Source organism: Stylophora pistillata, chromosome 3 (genome assembly GCF_964205215.1).
Source record: "Stylophora pistillata chromosome 3, jaStyPist1.2, whole genome shotgun sequence".
NCBI classification, from domain to species: domain Eukaryota; kingdom Metazoa; phylum Cnidaria; class Anthozoa; order Scleractinia; family Pocilloporidae; genus Stylophora; species Stylophora pistillata.
Genome location: NC_142521.1, coordinates 36,653,465 through 36,671,155, shown reverse-complemented (window position 1 = coordinate 36,671,155; position 17,691 = coordinate 36,653,465). Strand labels below are relative to the sequence as shown.

Genomic DNA, 17,691 nt, shown 5'->3' with positions numbered 1-17,691 from the left:
AAGAGAGGAACGGTACATGCATTTCTTTATTTACCTCCTGAAATATTCTGCTTTTAAATGAACCAATTTACCAACAGAAATCTTACATTTCTAATGGTTCCCAGCCTCAGGACAGTAATAGTCGTGTATCGAATTTGGCCCTGGGCTACCTGTGATTCCTGCTGGTAAATTCCTATGTATGCCGATATGATAACTTGATGTGACTGTTTAGTCGAAATTTCAAGGAATAATTCATAATTACTAGAGTTCATTGTTAACTAAAATATGTTTTATTTCATCTCCTGCGTGTAGGTCCCGCTTGTATCGATTGCAGGTCCATACAGGAAAGGAAAGTCGATATTCTGATTGAAACTTTTGATCAACCTGAGATGTTCCCTCTCGGGCGTCATTTTGATCAGGTAACCGTTGGAATCTGGAAGTGGATAGTACCACGAAAAATGCGAGTGAGTACGCTTTAATCCGGTAACTGAAAAAGTTCATCCGTACGTCGCAGTTTCGTTACTGGCAAGTAACCTCAACCGCTCAATGTTCTCTGACAGCTGCGACTGTCTTTTGCTCATTTATTGACACGATTACTAAATCCCAATTGGTAAAAGCATAGCAGGTTTTGAAAGCATTCAGCATTAGGGATCCAGGACAAATGTTTTGATGAGTATGTTAGGTTTCTGTGGCAATAGAGTGTTTGTGAATGTCTGAATTTATGACTTATTAATGTCGAATAAAGAATTGAAAGTTCCCTGTAAAAAAGCTGGGGCGGGGACAGTGAGGTATATTTTTCCCCGCTAGTGTATCCAAGAATAAGAGGAAACTAAATGAAAGAAGCATTAATGTAACAAACATTTCTTCCATAAAATTTCGCATGGCTTGTCTTATAGAGACAGTGCAGCAATCTCAACGTCGTGCACGCTAAGGAAGTTTTGAAATCAGCGTTTTCTCCGCTTCTGACCACAATCAAGCTGCCCTGCTTTAAAAGTCATTCTAATAGTAGCGAGTATTTACTGCCTTCGACACCAGTTACAAGGATTCTATATTCAATTTAAATATATTTTGACTATTTTTGGCTTGACTAAAACAATGATAATCTCCGTATTCACGTTACACACACCAAAGCTCACACAATTTGAAACTTTCTATTTGGGTCTCCAGGACTCTACTGGCAAAGAATGTATCGTGATCTTGTTAGTCTCTGAGGGAATTGATGCAGTGATGAGAGGAGGTGTGGATGACAATCAGATATTTACTCTCACTGTTTTGCTGGCCTCTGTGTTGATCTACAACTCAGCAGGGGTTCCCACTCAGACATGATCTCCATGGATTGGAGTATCCTTTAACAAGTACATCTAAGGATGGGGAAATAACCGGGGTGGGGTGGGGTGCAGGGAGCTCATGAGCTGGGAATACGTCTACGTGTACTCCGGAGTTTGGTGAAACCCAGGGGCGATATTTAAACAGCTTTAGTGAACGTGGGGCGTTTTCAAAATTTCTTTTAGTTAGATGTTGAAGCCTATTCGTGAAAACTAGCTCCGATATATGCACTCCACAACCTCGACAAGAACGATCCCAGTTTTGAACACAAACCTTCTACTGAGCGCTTAATGGGAAGGAGTCCGCCTTATTTCTCGAGCACAGAATGGTAGCCGAGCTTACACCGGCAAAATTTTCCTGTTAAAACAAGTCCTTGTATAGCTTCTTTAATAAGCAAAAGTGAAACAAGAACCTTAAAGGATTTTTTGCCCAAAAAAGATACTAAGCTGAACAAAGAAGAAAAAGAAAGCTACCGTGCGCGATAGATGAAACGAGAAAATTTCTTAACATTTCGCAGTTTTATCATGAAGTTGTCCCAACGAATAAGACTTCGCTCCAACGACGGCAGTGTGAGTGCGAGTGGTCCTCAAGACGACACAGAATTCTTCCACAAGACTTTTCCATTCTTTATCTGGCTGCTCAGGGATGTTACTCAGTCTATTCCACCCCACCGCAGAGACATTAAGGAGTACTTCCTTTCAAGGGTAAGGCAACTCATTTTGAAAGATTGGACAGAAATGACAAAAGGATTATTCAAACGCTTCCCAAAACTATCTTCTACTACAAACTGAAAACAATGGAGTACTCTTTTTTAATGATTAAAGTGTGTTCTATCAATGATATACCCGAGTCTTCGAGTAAATGGCTTTGTTTCTTGGATGTAAGGGTCATTTTTTAACTTTTTGGAGGTGTGATGGTTTCGGAATGGAATAGGCCGTTTGGATAAACTACTCTTATTATTTTATGAGCTGTTTGATTGTTGTAACTATGTATATATCTAATTACAAGTCGTCTAAACTCAAATATATTCTTGACTCAACCAAAACAAGAGACGGAAGCTTTCTTTATCCTCCATGGTAATTAATAAGTCTGCTAAGTTTATTTACATTTTGACAACGCTAAAACCGCAGTCGTGTCCAATAAACGAACGAGACTGATTGAGTAGGTCACCTTGATAACACTGCTCCATACCCGGCGAGGCGTATATAAAATTGGTTCGTAAACAGTTATAAATTTTTCGAGCAGCAAGCACATTTCAACTCTGTACACATACAGGAGAAATAAAAGAAGGCGTGGTAGCCTTTTTCCTTGTCCCCTTAGATTCGCAAAGTTTCCGTGACAAAACACCAGACAATGAGAGACCGGTCATTGTTTATCCCTTGGGGAGGGGAGGTGGGGAGGGGGGCAAAGGATTTTGGTTGTGTCGAACTAAAATTTACCTGATCCTCCCTAAGGCTGTTTAATGTTCTACAGTCCCTCTTTTATACACTGATGATAAACATGATTCCCCACTCTGTTCCTCCCTTAAAACTGTCTTCCCTCAAAAATCCTTCCCTCCCACCCCAGGAGATATTGACTGGTTCCTTGTTACAACTGCTTTTAAATCCAACAAGGTTTTCAAGGATCAAGGAATGGAACAGGCAGACCACACCCAACAAGTCGCTGAAAGCATTTTGCGTTTCTTCCCTGGCTTCGAAGCCTTCAAACTACCTCCACCATCTGTAGATGAAGAGGTCATGAAAAACATCAACAGAAACAGAAGTCAGATCAACAGTGAGTTCTTCTCTGAGATAGAAAAGTTCCAGGTCTTGCTGAAGATTACTTTAACTCCTAAGCGCAGCTTTAACGATGGAGAACTGGTGACTGGTCAAGGTAAAGCTTGTTATTGGATCTTCTGTCAACTTCCATCTCCTGTTAGAGAGCAACACGTAACTTCTCATAGATTTATGTGTATTTTTCAAAAATTAACAATTTTGAAGAAAATATTAGAGGGATAAACAAAATCTCTGGAATCTTAGGTTACGGCCTACTTCTTGAATTATCGTTCCCAATCCTATATTATGTTTTCATTTTTAGATTACTTTTTAAACCTTTTGTCTACAGTACACCGACAATTTTCCATCCCTCGATAACCCACTCTATTTCCAGGTCTGGCTACTTTGGTTGAACTTTATGTGAAGGCCATCAACACTCCCGGAGTGATTCCTAATATCCAGTCAGCGTGGGACACATTTGTAACTGATAAATGTTCTGAAGCAACGCACGCAGCCATGCATGTCTATAACGCCATCATGCAATCAAAACTGTCTAATCAGCTGCCTTGTGACTCCGAAGACATTCGTAAATATCATGAAACTGCACTTGACCAAGCAATCGGTCAGTTAGAATTTGAAACAATCGGAATATCCTCTGTTACAAGCGAAAAGTACATGAACGAACTGATGGTAAGGAGTTTTTACATATTGCGTAAATATACCTCATTCAGTACTCTAAAAAAAAAAAAAAAATTCCCACGACCTTTTGAAAAATTCGTCCATTGCTCTCCCCAGTCCCAACCTTTTTGTACGGATGAGTGAAATTTTCGATAATTGTAACGGGACAAACTTTTCAAGATTTTACTAATAATAAGGCTAGAGGTTTTGGATCATGATGAAATATTTAAAAACGGAAGAGTACCTGGTCGGAATTCGAACGCGGTGAAACCAAGTTGTGCGAAGGCATCTCCGACAATCTTGAATACTTAAAAAAAAAAACAGTAACTATGCTTTCTAGCATTCTTTGCGGCCCTAAGCCGGGAAAATTGTCATTCAGTTCAATGTTTTTGATTAAGTTACTTGTAAGAACAGTCAATAACGGTTCAGTTATTGTTTGGAAACACACGTAAAACAAAAACCAACAACAGCAGGGGAAAGTATAATAGATGTGAAAGGTCTTTTCTTCTTTTTATTTCTCAGTCGCTTGCTGAACGAGATTATTTCAGGTGGCAGACTGAAAATGATCAGTTCACTCGAGAGGCTTGCAACGCTCTCCTAACGCAACTCAAAAACCAACACTTGGACCCAATCCTCGCTCAGCTTCACGGGAAGGAAGGCGCCAAAGTCATGTTCGACGACATCGTAGCAGGATACAAAAAGATTGAACAGGATTATAAGGATCGTGCCACCGGAGCTAAACAAATTTGCGCCGCTGTGTTCTTCGAATTCCATCCGGTAGAAATGCTTTTTATTTGAAATTAAAAGTTAGACCAGGAATGAGAAAAATGAATGAGTTTGAAGCCTCCTCCATGAGGGGACGCAAATCGTCTGCACTGGAAGTACACATCAAACTCCCCAGGCGTTCTAATCCAATTAAATATGTGGTTTTTATGTCAGCGTTTGCGTGGTTAATATCGTTAGCGCCCCTTTCGGTTGGATCTGGACAGTGTCTGTTTTTAGATCTGGACAATGTTCTTTTTTTTTTTTTCCCAGATTGCTTTGTAGTGCACGTAGTATTCTTAGTTATTTTCCCAAAAATGGCGCTGAGGAAAGGTTTTTCGACCTTCTCTCGCGTCGTCAGTGATGCATTAAGCGAGCATAATTACTGGTATGTGCTCACAACAGAATTTTGTGGAATTACTCCTCTGCAATATTTTAAGCGATCGCCGATCCTGACAACTTTTCTAGAAGATTTCTGCCGAATTGAAAGCGACAAAGTTCGGCTTCTCGATGGGCGCCCCTTCGTCAACAAGAAAAATTCCAGCGCATTTGAAGTTGTTTGCTCGTCTTTTGGGCTTGTATCGGTTATTCTGAGGGAAAAAAGAGGTTCTGAAGAAGGAGGATCCGCCGCGATTTATAATATTAAAGAATTTTTGAATGGCTTGGATTTGAGTTCCCTCAAGGGAGACGGCAACGACTTGAATTGCGAGCGACCACGTGCAGCTCGGCGCCTTACAATGACCCCTCAATTCAACACTCCGCCTAGCTAGTACGAAAGAAATGCCTGTCTCGGTTCATTTGACTCCTCCAAACAGAGGCAGTCTTAGTTCTCCTAATCTAAAGGAAATTTCTGAAAGGAATGATTTGGAGACCCCAGAAAAGACTTTCCTTATTGAGAAAAGGGGGAGCCGCGTTCTCCAAGATGCACTTGTATGGCATCTGTGAAAGGAGCCGAGAAAATTTATCAACGGTGCTTTCCAGCATGTGTGCTTTTGGTGATCCTGAGGCCAAGGCTATTGTAAATGAGATTGTGGAGGATGTGGCCCTAAAGAAAGGAGTTAAACGGACGGTGGAAGAGCTTGTTGGTGATGAAACATTTTCCTTATACGTGGAAAGCCTCCGAGTTCCAGATTGGGTGCTATTATATTTCAAGACCAAGGCAAGGGTATCTGGTAATACTTGGCAAGCTGTAATCAATATCACCAAACTTGGAAGGACAGGGGTTACTAAGGTCTGTTATTAGTTATCAATCTTAAGAGGCTTCTTTTGGAAAGGATATGTCTGCACTCAGATTTAATTTATCCCAACTTGGAAGCAGTTCCACAGTGCAAGTCTCATTATTATTTACTATTACTATGATAATAGCTAACTTGGAAGGACAGAGGTTACTAAGGTCTGTTATTAGTTATCAATCTTAAGAGGCTTCTTTTGGAAAGGATATGTCTGCACTCAGATTTAATTTATCCCAACTTGGAAGCAGTTCCACAGTGCAAGTCTCATTATTATTTACTATTACTATGATAATAGCTAATTTTTTTAAACCTCAGTTATATCAAATGTATTTTTCATGTTAATTTTGTTGTTTTAATTTTTCTTTTGCTTTCTTTCTTTGGCTTCCGTTTTAGAAATCCTCTGACACACCAATATTGTTGAACCTTAACCAAATGAAGGCGGCCAAAAAAGTGATCTTTGGAGTTTGTAAAAATACATGGATGTGAAAAAGGTGCCTTCTCCTTTACAAGGTTATCAGGTGGATTTGTTTCCTGTTTTGGAGTTGATTGTCCGCGAGCAAAGGCTGCATAATGTGTGCTCACCAACTCTTAAACTTCTGATGAAGATAGATGGAAGACCCTTTTGTGGTAAATACTGACTGTCAGGTTTAAGTCTGCTGCCATAAATTATAAAACAATACCTTATCTCAGATTAAGTGTGTGGTTATGCATAATTTTTGTTCCCATGAATGAGAATGAAATTATTATAATAACCATTTCTATTATCATTTTTTTATGATCAGGTAGAAATCAGGTGTTGGTTGGTCTGGTTCCCTGTCTTAACCCTGTTTACAACATAGAGAGTGCAAAGTCTGTTCACCCACTGGCCATTGCCAATTGTAAAGAAAACAGGTTCATCATTAATTTCTATTATTTTATGTTACTTAAATACTTTTGCTCCTTTGCTTGACGTGGTTACAAAGTTTTTAATTTGCAAAGTAGAGACACTTTCTTATAAAGCTTTCCTTACTGAAAGCTCATAGTTTTATAGAACATATATGTTACAGTTTTCATAGTTGTATTGTTGACTCAATTTCCAGTACTGGCTCTAAGATCTGACAAATGTAATACACACAAATACACACACACACACACACACACACACACACACACACACACACACACCCACACAAAAAAAAAAAAAAAAAAATACCCACACATTATGAATTAAACAGAAAGAGGAAAAAAACTGCAAATCCTTTTGCATTATAAGAACATTACCCCAACATAAGCTCTGAATAAACAACAAGTTTCATCGGTTGTCTTCATGCCTAATGTTATTTTGATAGGGAAAGCCTGAAGGTACTTTTAAAGGATCTAAATGAACAAAAGAGAATCATCAAGAACCAAGGAATTTTTGTTGATGGCATGAAGTTCAATGTAGAATTTGATGGTAAGATGTTTCTATCATTTTGTTATTTGCAAGAACATTAACATTAATCTTTTTAAAAGGGAGGAGGCTGACTTTCTTTTTTAGAAACTTAATTGAGGGTTTTTTTTTTCATTATCAATGACCATTATTTTAAACAGTAAGTTAATCTTCTACATGTACCAGGGGTATGTCATATCATTATTCTTTTTTGCTGTTGTTTTTTTGTCATATCTTAGTTTCATTGGACTACAAAACACTGATCTTTCTTTTGGTAAAGAAAGGGGATCTTGATTTTCAACTTGGTGGTCGAGGGGTAGATGTAGAATTCTGCTTTATATGCAATGCAATCAGGGTTAGTATTTGTGTTGGTGTACATGTGGATCAATGAGCATTTCTTAGTTGTAGTTCATCAGTTACAATATACAAGCTACAGTCTTCTCTAATAATGCAACCAAAAAATTTTGTAAGATAATATTAATTTATTTTGAGGTAATTTCATTTCCCATTAGGGTTGCAAATGTCATGAAGTGGCCCCAGATGAAACCTGCCTAGAATGCTTACGAAGCAAGTGTAACATAGACAGGTATACTTTAAGTTTAGCCATTCATGATCATTAAATAATGCACAGGCTTATGTAGGAAGTGCTTGAGGCCTTTTTGGTACCAAAGTTGATGCGTTGGTAAGAGCAGCCACCTTCCACCATTTATTTATTGCCATGATATTCATAAGACTTTTTTTTATTTATAAATAATAATAATAATAAACTTTAATAATGTATCAGGGGTATTTAGCTTGAAGCTAATTGGGGACACAACTTGGAACGTTGGTTTTTGCGGAGGGAGGAAAACCAGAGGACCTAGAGAAAAACCCGTGGAGCAAGGATGAGAACCAACAAACTCAACCCACATGTGACGCCAGGTTCAGGAATTGAACCCGGGCCACAGTGGTGAGAGGCGATTGCTCTCACCGCTACGCCATCCCTGCTCCTTTTGGGGTACCCATTTACAATATAATTATTGTAAATGCACCATTGTTATCCATAATTTGCAGATCAACTGGAATCCGGGAGGATCTCCTTTTTCTCCTTGATGAAGAGCTTACTAGCATTCAGTTGTGTGCATTACATATGGAGATGTGCAATACAGAGCAGTTGCTTGCATCCATTGGTCTGATTGCCTACAAGATTGGTTCACTTCTAGAAGCCAATCAAGCCCTGAAGTGCTTTGGCCCAGAGTCTTTTCATGGTGATAGAATTTCTGTTAAGAAGAAGAGTGGTCAGGAGTCTGCTATTTCAAAGCAGAATATTCATGTTAGCTCTATGTCGGGTGCATGAGTGGTCAAATTATTGGCTTTGTGTGTATTTTACAATTGATTCACTTTGTGGGTATATCTATTATTTTTCCCATTATGATAAAACACATTTCAGGTCCAACAGAATTTGAAATTCTTCAAAACCTTGAAGAGATTGTGGGATTCTCCCTTCCGCCGGACAAGTTGAAGCTCTCCTACACAGATGTAAATGCAGCTAAGAATTTTATTCTTAACTGTGTTACATTTTGTCAGTCCCGTGTTGATGTAAGTCTTTGATACCAGAGGTGGCATTGGCGAGTACCTTCACTTGTGGTTCAACAGTTCTTGTTTATTTTTCTGTAAATTATGAGGTGTGGTTTATATCGTGCAATGCCCAGATGTTTCGTCGGAGAGCGCTTTTGAAATGGGCACCATTTGTAAGTACTTGCTTCCTTTTCAATTTCACAGTATGCATTAATTACCTTTCTTATTTAGTATTTAGTATTTATTACCTTTCCTATTAATTGTATGTAGAAATCTGTACTTTAGGTGGCACACCCTAAAGTGCAGTATAACCCAGCATTTTTGTATTTTTACACTCTTTCTATGATCTTATTTAGTAGACTGTACTTTAAGGTGGCACACCCAAAAATACAGTATAACCCAGTATTTTTGTATTTTTACACTCTTTTTATGATTGTAGTCAATAGACTGTACTTTAAGGTGGCACACCCAAAAGTGCAGTATAACCCAGCATTTTTGTATTTTTACACTCTTTCTATGATCGTAGTCAATAGGCTGTACGTTAAGGTGGCACACCCAAGAGTGCAGTATAACCCAGCAATTCTGTATTTTTAAACTCTTTATATGATTGTAGTCAGTAGTCTGTACTTTAAGGTGGCACACCCAAAAGTGCAGTGTAACCCAGCATTATTGTATTTTTACACTCTTTCTATGATCATACTCAACAGGCTGTACTTTAAAAGGTGGCACACCCAAAAGTGCAGTATAACCCAGCATTTTTGTATTTTGACACTCTTTCCAGGATCATAGTCAAAAGGCTGTACTTTAAGGTTGCACACCAAAAAGTGCTGTATAACCCAGCATTTCTCTATTTTTAAACTCTTTATATGATTGTAGTCAGTAGTCTGTACGTTAAGGTGGCACACCCAAAAGTGCAGTGTAACCCAGCATTTTTTGTACTTTTACACTCTCTCTATGATTGTAGTCAATAGGCTGTACTTTAAGGTGGCACACCCAAAAGTGCAGTATAACCCAGCATTTCTGTATTTTTAAATTCTTTATATGATGGTAATCTAGTCTGTACTTTAAGGTGGCACACCCAAAAGTGCAGTTTAATCCAGCATTTTTTGTACTTTTACACTCTTTCTCTGATCATAGTCAATAGGCTGTACTTTAAGGTGGCACACCCAAAAGTGCAGTATAACCCAGCATTTCTGTATTTTTAAATTCTTGATATGATCGTAGTCAGTAGTCTGTACTTTAAGGTGGCACACCCAAAAGTGCAGTATAACCTAGCATTTCTGTATTTTTAAATTCTTTATATGATCGTAGTCAGTAGTCTGTACTTTAAGGTGGCACACCCAAAAGTGCAGTATAACCCAGCAATTTTGTGTTTTTACACTCTTTCTCTGATTGTAGTCAATAGGCTGTACTTTAAGGTGGCACACCCAAAAGTGCAGTTTAACCCAGCATATTTTGTACTTTTACACTCTTTCTCTCATCATAGTCAATAGGCTGTACTTTAAGGTGGCACACCCAAAAGTGCAGTTTAACCCAGCATATTTTGTACTTTTACACTCTTTCTCTCATCATAGTCAATAGGCTGTACTTTCAGGTGGCACACCCAAAAGTGCAGTATAACCCAGCAATTCTGTATTTTTAAACTCTTTATATGATCATAGTAATTAGGCTGTACTTTAAGGTGGCACACCCAGAGACGCCCCTTTGTCAACAAGAAAAATTCCAGCGCATTTGAAGTTTGGATGGCCGAGGGGTGGGCGCCTATTCAAGGAAATACGGTATATAGATTACTTGAGGCTGTGCGCATTATTTCGTGTTGTTGCATAATTCATGTTATCTCATATTGCCCAGTTTGTCAGGAAATCAGTCGTCGTCATGTGTTTACGTCCTACAAAAACATCACATCAGAAATTTCATGATCTAGCTTCGCAAAGAAATGTACCAGCTTTTGTTTTGCCTTGATTTATTCATTCATTTTTTTTTTTCGCAGCACTTTGTGTTTTGAAGTTCTCTTCCCATCGCGGTTTGCAGGGCGCCTTCTAGCAGTAAATGAAACTGTTTTTCAAATTTGTGTCTCAAATGACCATTTATTATTGTCACTCTGCTGCAGATAGGTGAAGAGCTCAAAGAGCAGAACAGTTTGGGTCACAAGAATTTCTTCACGTTATATATCCCAGAAGCGCTTAGGTATTACTCTGAATGCCAGTACTTCAGCCTGGGTGAACCAGAAAGGATAGAAAACACTTCCCTATATTAACCATGAATGAAAACCTGAGTATGTTATATATCCCAGTAGCGCTAAGGCATTACAATGAATGCCAGGACTTCTGCCTGGGTGAACCGGTAAGGATAGGCATCAATTCCCTAGATTAAGTCGTGATTGTCAAAGAAACTAAGTATGTTATGTATTCCAGAAGCACTAAGGCATTACTCTTAATATCAGGACTTCAGCCTGGGTGAACCAGAAAAGATAAACAACACTTCCCTATATTAACCATGACTGAAAAGCTAAGTATGTTATATATCCCTGAAGCACTCCGGCATTAACTACACTAAATACCAGGACTTCAGCCTGTGTGAACCAGAAAGGATAGACAACACTTCCCAAGATTGACCATGAATGAAAAACTATAAAGTATGCTATATATCCCAGAAGCACTCAGGCATTACACTGAATGTCAGGACTTCAGCCTGGGTGAACCACAAACGATAGACAACACTTCCCTATAATATTCGTGAATGAAAAACTAAGTATGTCATGTGTCCTAGAAGCGTTCAGGCATTACACTGAATGCCAGGACTTCAGCCTGGGTGAACCAGAAAGGATAGACAACACTTCCCTATATTAATCATGAATGAAAATCTAAGTATGTTATATATCCCAGAAGCACTCAGGCATTACACTGAATGCTAGGACTACAACCTGGGTGAACCAGAAAGTTTATAAAACACTTCCCTATACTGAACATGAGAGAAAAGCTAAGTATGTTATATATCCCAGAAGTGCTCCGGCATTACTGTGAATGCCAGGACTTAGCCTGGGTGAACCAGAAAGGATAGACAACACTTCGCTATATTAACCATGAATGAAAAGCTAAGTATTTTATTTATCCCTGAAGCACTCAGGCATTACATTGAATGCCAGGAATTCAACCTGGGTGAACCAGAAAGGAAAGACAGCATTTCCCTCTATTAACCGTGAATGAAAAACTAAGTTTGCTATATATCCCAGAAGCCCTCTGGCATTATGCTGAATGCTATATTAATCAAAGAAATATGACAAATATATATTTATCTCAGAAGTGATCAGGCAACACTAAACAAAAATATTTTTATTACAGGATTAAACTTTAAGAAAATAGATTTCTTTAAAAGAAAACAATGTTGACTGTGCCATATTACAATAGGTATACACAATTTAAAAATTCAAATGTTATACATTGCATGCAGAGCACATAAATTGACATCACATGGTTCCTCTTCAAGGGGAAAGAGCAAGTCATCTCTTAATCCTGTCCATCTGAAACAGACAGAAAAAAAAAACAGTGAATTTAGTTTCCACCTTTTTAATCCAAAGCTACCATATTTCTGCTGGTAACTGTCTGTCAAACTGAGTATCCCAAGTGAGATTTAAAGACATGGGTTCCAAATAGAAAGTGAAGTACCATACTGCAAGCTGGACGTTTTTATGCATGTCAATACGGAAATGCAGAGTTGTACCTACCCCCCCCCCCCCCAATATTTGCTTTGCTCTTTGGGAAACACTCAGCACAGACTTCCCCACGAGGAACATCAGGACAGGCACATTCCTATCAATAAAGTGCGCGTACGACTTAATAATGAATTAACTTGGCTAAAGTCATAATATTCACTATTATTTGTAGATATATAATCCCTGTTCACCACAGATAAAATATGTTCATGTTTGTGGACAGATTTCTGCCTTTCCATAAAGTCAAGAAAGCTGTCACTAATTGATTAGAAATAAATTGCATCACAAATACCGGTAACCTGAAAATGTTTTGTGTTATTGTAGAATTCTGCTATGATGCATGTCATTTAGCAATTGCAGGTATAACCTACCTTAATAACTTTGCAGAATACACAGCACTCTGTGTCCAATCCGGCCTCGCTGGCAAAGTTCATTTATATATTTGTTAGTATCACCACCTTTTTGCTTGAGTAGCATAACATGGCTCGACATGTGACATAAAAACATTGCAAAAAAAAAAATATGAAGAGTCAAGATTGACAGACATAACCTGGAAATTTAACGTAGGTACTAAAAGTTGGAATCACCTGAAACCACCTGAAATTTACTTAGGCAGTGGAAGTTAAGGCCACCATTCATCAGCTATATTCTGTCATTTGCAGTAAAATACCTTGCAAAAAATCCACATATATTTCACTTTTGCAATGTCAAAGTCAGTGAAATTCTAGGTCACGCTATAAATTCGTCTCTGATTAAAGAAAAACACAATGTTCAAAATTTCCTTAGGAAGTTTGAAAATCTTCAGGCCTTCCTGGGCTTTTTCATATATAATTTGCATGAGCCCGTTGAAAAAACTTTACGTATTTCTTTCGATTTAAAACAGTTTCTTCTTTGCATTCGTGATCTCATGTTGTTATTGTCACGCAAGTGCTTTGTCAAGAAATGAATTCGCATATTCCCGTGCAACTCCCAGCCATTCGTAGAACTAATTGAGTGTGTTTTCAACAAGAACAATGGAATGTTTCCTTGAAGACCTGTTTGTGGTGCCTATTCTGTACTGTAGGGCATTATATACGATATCCGTAAGCCGGGTTCCCTGTGGATAAACTCGATTGTTAACACTTATTTTCTGATGTCACCCGTAGTTTTTTAGGTGCTTTCCGTTGTTTAAAATTGTTTCGAGATATTTTCAGGTAATTTCAGATAGTTTCCTTGGGGGTTTCAGATGGTTTCAGGTGCATGATTCCAACTTATAGTACCTACGGGAAATTTAACTTTAAATGCATCTTCCATCAACCACTATAAGCTGCAAAATCAAACTCAGGCACTTTGATGGATCTTTAATGAAATTTAACGGTATTGAGTTCTGATACACCACAAAACCAACATTCACAACAAAACATAAGGCAGCAAATACACTTAGCCGGTTTATGACGTCACTCCATAGCAACCAGCCTTTTCGAATATTTGAAGTTCTGTTTACCTGAGTCTCGTGATGACTCTTCAAATGGATATTTTTCTAACTACCAATACGTTTAAAAGTTGTCTGTGCCAAAAACGTCCTTCAATATTGAGCCCGTCTGCGTCTTGCATCGTCTCCAAGCGCCCTCCGAAGCATTCTTGCTGATCTTGAATAATTTACATCTAAAACGGTTGTTAATCGTGGTAGCTTCACATTACTTTCCATTTCTTCTTTAGAATTAGCCTTAAGCATGATAAGTCCGCTTTCGTTACCTACCTATTTTGTATCCAGATTTGGAGAAAATGATTTTTTATCAATAGAGTTTGTCTCAGCCACATTTGGTCCACCATTGATGCCAGGCAGAACTTAAGCCAGATTACCCGCTTTCTTCTGCTGTCGCTTTCGCTTTCTCCATTCTCTACTTTGTTTACGTTTCTCTTTGGGAGTATTTTTTCGCGATTTTACCCCCCGTTTATTCGGTATTTCCAGCTTTGTGGAGGCCTCAAGGTCCGCCGACATTTTATTAATGTATTCCCAAGCAAGAAGAGCGAATTAGTTGAAACAGTACGTGCATCCGATCTCGTAATTTACAAAAACTTTATTGTTCTCGTGAAAAATGAGAGCTGTCTTATTGAAACTTGATGACAATATAAGCCGGCAAAAAAAACACTGTAAAAGCAATTGTCTGTCACATCGATGTCGGCAGCAACAAGATTATGACGCCTTACAGGAAAGCTGCCTGGAGCGCTCAAAAAGCCCCATACATTTTCTTAGACTTTTAGTCTAAGAAAATGTATGGGACTTTCCGGGGTACTTGCAGTGCAGACGATTTGCGTCCCCTCATGATCTGTATCTTACATAATTTTTGACATTAATAATTTCACGAACAAAAAAAGATATGGATATCCATTGAATGCAGTTCCTTTAGTACAAGTACATTGCGATTCTCGTAGTAGTCATTATGTAGTTTCAAGAGACTATAACAGCTGATAGTTACTGTAAAGAAAACTAACAGACAAAGCAACGACTGTAAGTGAAAGTTGTACTTTTATCCCAGGAACTTATGACAGAAATGCAGCAATACTTAGGCGTGCTGAAACAATTAAAGGATTTCGACAAGAATTTGAGTCGAGAAATTGCAGCTAAAGCTTATCAACAGCAAGAGAAGATAAAACTTGAGGTACTGATGATACACCTTTAATCGACGTGCTGATCATATTTACTTTTAGCGGATGTTAGCGAAATTGAAAATGAGGAATGGCAAATTGGGAGTAGGGAAAAAAGGGAATGGGAAACTAAATGGGAATTTCTTTTAATGTTCTACATCAAAATAAAAAAAACCGAAAATATATGGAATAATAGCATTCCATTTCTCAAAAACCTCAATCAACTGAGATTTAAGAGAACATAAGCTGACCGCAATTCATCCTTTCTTTGTGTTTTCTGACAAAAAGTATGAAATATATATACCTTATTACACGTTTTGTTGTGTAGTATCGCTGAGTATGTTTACGAGTTGTGCCGTATTTTGACGAGCCCGTAGGGCGAGTCAAAATACAAATGACGAGTAAAAATACTCAGCGATACTACACAACAGAACGTCTAATAAGTTATTTATTATCCAACAGGCCAAACTGTTATTTCAGTGCGGGCGAATTTCGTGGATATTTATTTCGGGGAGTGCATGACAGAAGTATGCGAAGCGAAACGGAATTGGCGTGTTGTCGCGTTGCTGTTTCTATTTTGTTCAATAAATAAAGAAATTTCCTGGTCGTCTAGTTGTTTTTCTTCGTTCGATTCATCTAATAAACTTAGATCTACATTTGCGAGCCATTCCGACTCTTCGTCGTCGGAAATATGATTCAAATTGTCCGCCAATTTTTTTTTTTTCGTAGCTACAATCCAATTCTTCGCTTGCGCGATGCGAGAAAACCTGTTTAACCGGTACTCTAGAGTACAAATAGCGCGTGATATTTGTACTGATCTATGGCGTTATTTTTACTCAAAGAAGTGTAGTTGGATAATAAGATTCATTATTTTTACATGCAATAGAATATTATCATCTGCTGGTCAAAGCTTATGTTGATTTGAATTTTCATCCATTTTTCTAGGAAGAATACGAGCGTTTGCAACAAGAAAATCGCCAGCGCCAGAAGGAAGTTAGACATTTTGAACCAGTGTCAGTATCTGATAAACTGCACACCTACCCCTCCCTTGACCAACGACAGTCAAATAATAACGAGTTAGGACTAATGTCTGTTAAGGGAGGGGTGGGTGCGCAGTTCCTGAGACACTGACATTAATCCCACATCATAAATAATCTACCATCGTCAAATCCACCATTTGACGATCTCCAGTTTTCCAAATCACTAAAAGTGAACGAAGAGGACCATTGAATTCTATTGGTGAGTTATGCTGACTCCGACGGAAGCGCTGAATAGTCACACCTTTGTTCCAAGGAATAGAAACACAAGAATTTCATGGCGATCAATTATAGCGAATTCCAAGGAAACACGGAGAAAACAAATAATAATAATAATATATAGATCAATTTCTATAGCGCATTTCCATGTAAATGCTCTAATGCGCTTTACAACACTGTGCGGGGGACTTTTCCAGACTGCCGGCGGCAGTTTACAATTAATAAAGGAGAAACTTTTACAGATGCCCCCTTCCCCCCCTTCCCAGTAAACAGGCCAGACCACATCACAGTAATCTCGTGATGTGGGTTCTTTAACGTCCCTTGCCGAAATTAACTAATTGATAGGTGCAGGAGACGGGACCTCCGGCTTTACGTCCTATCCGAGAAGACGAAGCAATGTGAGTGAAGCGTCTTGCTTAAGGACACAACGTCAGGCCCCAGCCAGGACTTGAACCCGGGCCATCTGACCTAGAGTCCAGCGCACTGACCACTGGACTACTCACGCCTCTACAAAGCCTTTGGTAAAAGCGTGAGCAAAACTCACTCCAGGTTATTTGAGCAACTTCCATTTTGGTAGCAGAGAAGATGATCACTCGAGGTACCCGAGGTGGCATCTTGTCTGAATGAGTCCTGGTGCTGGGGCCTTCGTCTCTGCCAGCTCCTTCTCTCTTCATTTTGTGATGAGCCAAATTAAATTCATCGTTCCATAATTTCTATGTTATAAGAATATTACCTCATAAAAACCTTGTCATTTACAATTACCTTTAAATGTATCTTTAGTTGATTCACACCAACAAGAATAGATCTTATTTTAGTTTTTCTCACCAGAAATTCATTCTGAGCGACTGAGACACTTAATGCTTTTTGCACAAAGGGGGAACAAGGGTAAATGCCATTATATTCTTCACCATGACTCTCTTATGGCTGTCTGACCTCAACTTTTTCCTGTTTGGTAAATAGATAAATATACTGAAGTCAAAACAGGAGGAGGAAACAAAGAGACTCCGTGAACAGATGGAAGCTGAAGCAGCGGTCCAACGACAACAGATGGAGAACATGGTAAACGCGAGAATGATGCAAGCTGAAAAACAAAGACGAAATTTCATGCAAGAACACCAAACACTTAACCAACGACTTGCACAAATGCAGAAATCTAATGAAGGCATGGAGAAGACAGTGGAGAGCTTGAGACAACAGCTGCTACTCAATCAGAGCCGACGACAGCAAATTGAAAAGCCGGGATTCTTTGATCGAGCGCTGCAAATGATACCAGTCTTAGGTGGGGTCGCTACCACCCTATCAAAGTGTAGCGTCATGTAAGGCCTCTACTGTGACTTGCAACGACTTAACTACCTTAAAGTTATACAATCCGTTTAATAATGATGGACATGTTCTTGAT

General features: G+C 38.7%; 1 protein-coding gene, 1 long non-coding RNA gene and 2 pseudogenes across 4 annotated transcripts in view; 2 read left to right on the top strand and 2 right to left on the bottom strand.

The window, feature by feature from the left end:
* The window catches only part of LOC148735895 (NLR family CARD domain-containing protein 4-like), a 105,966-nt gene that overhangs the window by 57,840 nt on the left and 30,435 nt on the right, over window positions 1–17,691 (bottom strand). The window lies entirely within an intron of this gene.
* The window catches only part of LOC111346873 (guanylate-binding protein 6-like), a 16,722-nt pseudogene continuing 90 nt past the window's right edge, over window positions 1,060–17,691 (top strand). The window contains exons 1-8 of the transcript XR_015998871.1: window positions 1,060–1,320; window positions 1,823–2,009; window positions 2,919–3,177; window positions 3,454–3,749; window positions 4,260–4,514; window positions 14,928–15,050; window positions 15,982–16,029; window positions 17,253–17,691. The exon at window positions 17,253–17,691 is cut by the window's right edge and continues 90 nt beyond it. The product of XR_015998871.1 is annotated as a guanylate-binding protein 6-like (transcript). The remainder of the gene's footprint in view (window positions 1,321–1,822; window positions 2,010–2,918; window positions 3,178–3,453; window positions 3,750–4,259; window positions 4,515–14,927; window positions 15,051–15,981; window positions 16,030–17,252) is intronic.
* On the top strand, window positions 5,137–8,706 carry LOC148735900 (uncharacterized; annotated as a pseudogene). Its single transcript, XR_015998872.1, has 7 exons — window positions 5,137–5,721; window positions 6,125–6,358; window positions 6,514–6,622; window positions 7,060–7,163; window positions 7,379–7,494; window positions 7,652–7,725; window positions 8,193–8,706. The product of XR_015998872.1 is annotated as an uncharacterized LOC148735900 (transcript).
* On the bottom strand, window positions 12,014–14,910 carry LOC148735899 (uncharacterized). Its single transcript, XR_015998873.1, has 2 exons — window positions 12,780–14,910; window positions 12,014–12,216 (listed from the first exon to the last, which is right to left on the bottom strand). It is a non-coding gene; the product is annotated as an uncharacterized LOC148735899 (long non-coding RNA).